Genomic DNA, 6,000 nt, shown 5'->3' on the forward strand with positions numbered 1-6,000 from the left:
GTGATAATAAATAATGTCATTTTACAGAAGCCATTTACTCCAAATAAAGTGAAGGTTGTTTCCGGCACCCCAGTTGAAATGAGAATTCATTATCTCTTCCCAAATTAACTGTCACGACTTCCGCCGAAGTTGGTCCCTCTCCTTGTTCGGGCGGCGTTCGGCACCGGTCATCACCAGTCTTCTAGCCATCGCCGCTCCACCTTTCATTTTCTATTTGTTTTGTCTTGTTTTCCCACACACCTGGTTCACGTTCCCTCATCAGACTAAATGTGTATTACCCTCTGTTTCCCCCATTTGTTTAATCCGGTTCATGTTACCGTGGTTGTGCTTTGTGCTTCCTCGCCTGTGCCTTTGGGCCAGGGTGTATATTAAAGTTATCCTGTTATCACCCATCTCTGCTCTCCTGCACCTGACTTCCTGGCAACCAGTCACTCACCCCGTTACATTAGCAGAATGCTGGAAGGAAAACATATTGCTGCTGTCTTTCATTTCAGTGATTAAGCACCTGAAACTAACAACGATTTATCAACCGGATATTACATTTCCGTAATACGTTGACAATCTTTCCCTCACTGACAAAGATGGGACATGTGGTTGTCTTGATTAGGAAGTGTTAGGAACTGGTTTTGGACCTTATGTATTTTGTGACGGTAGGCCTCTTATCATTATTTAACCCATAAAGAAATAAATGTATTCAGCAACAAATATGTAACAAGTGAATTTACAACACACAAAAACAGGGAAATAATGGCTGGAAAGGTGGGCAGGGCATGCACGTTGCTTGATATAGCCAGCAGCACCTCACCAGTACATATACTGTACAAATGGAGGGCAGGCAACCATGGAAATGTGACAGCACCCACCAGTACACATTGCTGAGAGGGCCTCATTTAGCTGACTCTCAAGCCAAGATCCACACTACCTTAATTCCAAGACACTACTAAACAATTATTTATTCTGCAAATGACACAACAGCTTCTATGCTATTTAGAATAAGTGTACCTTAAATCTTCACTAGGGTAGGGGGCAGCATTCGGAATTTTGGATGAAAAGCGTGCCCATAGTAAACTGCCAGCTACTCAGGCCCAGAAGCTAGGATATGCATGTAATTGGTAGACTTGGATAGAAAACACTCTAAAGTTTCCAAAACTGTTAAAGTAATGTCTGTGAGTATAACAGAACTGATATGGCAGGCGAAAACCTGAGGAAAATCCATCCAGGAAGTACTATTATTTTGAAAGGCTGTTTTTCCATTGAAAGCCTATCCACCATACAAAGACTTAGGACCCAGTTCACAATCTCTATGGCTTCTTCTACATGTGGCCAGTCTTTAGGCATTGTTTCAGGCTTTTACTCTGAAAAATGAGAGAGAAACACCACTTTCAATGAGTGGACAGTGTATATTCCCAGAAATGAGTCCAGTGCGCGATCGGGAGTGCACCTTTCTTGTTTCTCCTTTTCTATTGATGAAGCTTTTGTCCGGTTGAAATATTATTGATTATTTATGACAAAAACAACCTGAGGATTGATTTTAAACATCGTTTGACATGTTTCTACGAACCTTTATTGTACTTTTTGGATTTTTCGTCTGTCTGTTGTGACCGCGCTTTGTTCCAATGGATTGCTGAACAAAACGCACCAGCAAAACTGAGATTTTTGGACATAAAGAGGGACATTATCGAACAAAACAAACATTTATTTTGTAACGGAGTCTTCGGAGTGCAACCATATGAAGATTATCAAAGGTAAGTGATACATTTTATCGCTATTTCTGACTTTTGTTACTCCTTTTCTTGGCTGCTAACTGTTTGTAATGATTTGTCTGCTGGGCGCTGTTCTCAGATAATCACACAGTTTGCTTTCGCCATAAAGACTTTTTGAAATCTGACACAGCGGTTGGATTAAAAAAAAGTTTATTTCAGCTGGTGTATAACATTTGTATCTTTTATGTATGTTTATTATGAGAATTTCTGTTTTGTTGAGTTTCACGCTCTGCATTTTTACCGGATGTTGTTTGAGACAGTGGATTATTGAACAAAACGTGCTATCAAAACGGAGGTTTTTGGATATAAACATGGACTTTATTGAACAAACCAAACATGTATTAAGTAAATGGGAGTGTTGTGAGTGCAAGAATATGAAGGTCATCAAAGGTAAGTGATTAATTTTATCACTATTTCTGAGTTGTGTAACTCCTCTTCTTGGCTTGTTACTTATTACGCTAGCATCCTACACCCCCTAGTGAGGTTAAAGAATGTTTGGCTTCAAAATTATTCCAAAAGGCAAAAAGCACCTTTTATTAATTAGTCTGATTTAATGCGTTTCTGCCATAACTAACACTGGCTTTAAAAACAGCCTTGGACAACAATGCCTTTATACGTTTGGGTAATATGATTTCTCATTAAAATTCCCCTAGTGCACCATAGCCCCTGCCCGCTTCTGCTCACCATCCCTGCCCGCTTCTGCTCACCTTGAGGGTCCCTCATCATGGGCCTTGACACTAAGCGGACCCCCATAGAGGTATGGAGCTGCTTATGAGCCTAACATTGGTACCACCACATTATTATTTGCCAATAAGCCCTTAGCTGAGGGCCATGGTCAACCTTTCGCTTCCAGATGAAGTCTCTATGATCTCCCACTCAGGCAATTAAGGACAATTATGAATATATTTAAGTATGTAGGATTTAAATAATTGTCTCTTATTGAAGAGACTATGAGTTGCCATCACCTTTTGGCCTGCATTGGCATGATTGGCAAGGCTCTTTGAGTTATACCATACATTGATTCTTGAGGGTGCAGTTACATCTGGGAATGATGAGTGTTGAATTTAACAGCCATTATGAACACAGGCTGGAACACAGTGATCACTAAGGTCATTACAGAAAACACCAGACTGATACCTATCAGGATTATTTGTGAAGATAACATTGAGGAGAGTAGCCTTTGCTGGGTGTTTGGAATCATACCAAGTGGGATTGGTAATAATCTGAGAAGTATTTAGGGAGTCCTATTGCTTTAGGACTTGGTCAGGTGGTTTAAGCATGTCTCAGTTAAGGTCACCTAGCAGGACAAATTCTGACTTTGTGTAAGGGGCCAGGAGAGAGCTTAGGGCAGGAAGGGTACATGCCGGTGCTGATGGAGGACGATAGCACCCAGCAACAGTCAACAAAGAGCTATTTGAAAGTTTAATGCTTAAAACCAGCAAATCAAATTGTTTGGGCAGACTTGCTGGAGACAACTGAGCACTGAAGGTGATCCTTGGAAAAGATTGCCACTCCCCCACCTTTTGAAGGTCTGTCTTGTCCAAAAAGGTTATAACCACAAAGGTTAACATCAGTATTCAAAGCACTCTTCCTTAACTACGTCTCAGTAATGACCAACACATCTGGATTGTTGCTGTGAACCCACAATTTCCATTGATCCATTTTAGGTAATAAACGTCACGTGTTAACGTGCCGGAAATGCAGGTTTTTTACTTTTTAGTGACAGGGGCAGTATTCGGAAATTTGTATGAATGACATGCCCAAAGTAAACTGCCTGTTACTCAGGCCCAGAAGCTAGGATATGCATTGAATAGAAAACACTCTGAAGTTTCTGAAACTGTTAAAATAATGTCTGTGAGTATAACAGAACTGATATGGCAGGCAAAACCCAGTGGACAAACCATACAGGAAGTGGGATTTTAACAGTTTTAGAAATGTTAGTGTTTTCTATCCAAATCTACCAATTATATGCCTATCCTAGCTTCTGGACCTGAGTAACAGGCAGTTTACTTTGGGCACGCTTTTCATCCGGACGTCAAAATACTGCCCCCTACCAAAGAGAGGTTAAGAGAGCAGAAATCAGTGAAGCAGATATCAGAGCACAAGTCAGAATTGGAGCTAGCAACAGTAGATGAGCCAGGGTGTACAAGCACATTCCCGGATATCATCAGCAGTAATGCAATCAAGGCAAGGCGTAGGGCAGGGAGAGCTCTGCAGTGTGGCTTTATGACATCTTAATGTGAATCAGATTGCAACAAGATCATATGGTATAGCAATTTCATCAGGTAACATGAATACAAAGCTGGCGAGAGGTGGTTAGAATAGGATGGGAGGCCAACAGTCTGCGTAACCAATAGAGAGTCAGAGTCCCAAGTGTGGGAACAAACAGTCTGTCCCACGGTTGGGTAAACAAGAAAGTTTATAGTCAACAAAGCATGCAAGAGTCATGAGGCAAATAGCAAAATAGCAAAATGCACAATAAAATGTTTTAATATATAAGGACTTGGGGATAGCCATTGTAAATTCAGCGTCACTCACCCCAACAGTACCTGTACCAGAGAGGGGGAGACCGGACAGGGCAGATGGTGAACAGATCGCCAGGTGGAATCCAAGCAGCAGTGCAGCAGGCAACAGGAGTAGGTGTCACACCCACTTGGGAGAAGCTTTTTTCTGGAGGAAGATTTCTTACAGAAAATGCCAGTGGATAGTCTTTGAGCAGCGGGAGGGGGCTTCAAAGACTCCTGCCACTTGTTGGGTCCTAAGGCATCGACACCGCACACTTCACACCTTAGTGCTAATTGAAGTTGTAAAGTGGTTGTTCCACTGGATATCATAAGGTGAATGCACCAATTTGTAAGTCGCTTTGGATAAGAGCGTCTGCTAAATGACTTAAATGTAAATGAAGTTGTATCTGGTCTGTCCTAGCAAGCCTGGCAGCCTTAACTCAGCATTCAGTCCCATACAGTAAAATATCTTATTGTAATGTACTTTATTATATTAAAACAATAATACAAAATAATTATTTTTCTTCTTGGCTTTCAAAATAGCATCAGACCAAACACTACTCACTCAGTTCCAGGTTGGATGGTGTCCTCAGGTCTCTGCTGTTTGTTTGCTAGAACACTCTCTGTATAGCTTGGAAAAGGGAATCCTTGGTAGCAGTAATCCCTCCAGTCAATTTTTGCCAAAATTAGGTTGTAGGTTTGGAGTTTGATCAGGAGTGAAGGCCATGCTGTGGAGAGTAGCATCATGCATATGTCCCTGCCAAAAAATCGAAGTTTATCTACCTCTATCCTTTTGTAACAAAAAAATATGTTGAAAAATGTGAGAGCTCACATGCAGCTGTGTCTCTCTCTCTCTCTCTCTGTCGGGATACTTTTACAGTGGGGATCAAGTTTATAAGTTGCATGGCTGCGCAGATGAGACAGTGGCTCTGTAAAAGTAGTAGTGCATTGCTAGGTAAGGACGTAAATGATGGCACTTTCTAAGAATGTGGCTATGTGTATATTGTCTAGTATATCATGGGCAGGATAGACTCTAACAATGGGAATTCCATACCACCAAATGTATAATTCCAATATATTGGCCATATACCACAAACCCCTGAGGTGCCTTATTGCTATTATAAACTGCTTACCAACTTAGTTACAGCAGTAAAAATACATGTTTTGTCATACCTGTGGTATACGGTCTGATATACCATGGCTGTCAGCCAATCAGCATTCAGTGCTTGAACCACCCATTTTATAATGCACATTTGTAGTGCACACAACATAGAGTTGAAGTCAGATGTTTACATACACACTTAGGTTGGAGTCAGTAAACTTCGTTTTTCAACCACTCCACAATTTTCTTGCTAACAAACTACAGTTTTGGCAAGTCGGTTAGGACATCTACTTTGTGCATGACACAAGTAATTTTTCCAACAATTGTTTACAGACAGATTATTTCACTTATAATTCGCTGTATCACAATTTCAGTGTGTAAGAAGTTTACATACACCCAGTTGACTGTGCCTTTAAACAGCTTGGAAAATTTCAGAAAATTACGTCATGGCTTTGAAAGCTTCTCATAGGCTAATTGAAATCATTTGAGTCAATTGGAGGTGTACCTGGGGATGTATTTCAAGGCCTACCTTCAAACTCAGTGCCTCTTTGCTTGACATCATGGGAAAATCAGAAGAAATCAGCCAAGACCTCAGAAAAAAATTGTAGACCTCCACAAGTCTGGTTCATTC

The sequence above is a fragment of the Salmo trutta genome, chromosome 3 (assembly GCF_901001165.1).
Source record: "Salmo trutta chromosome 3, fSalTru1.1, whole genome shotgun sequence".
Classification (NCBI taxonomy): domain Eukaryota; kingdom Metazoa; phylum Chordata; class Actinopteri; order Salmoniformes; family Salmonidae; genus Salmo; species Salmo trutta.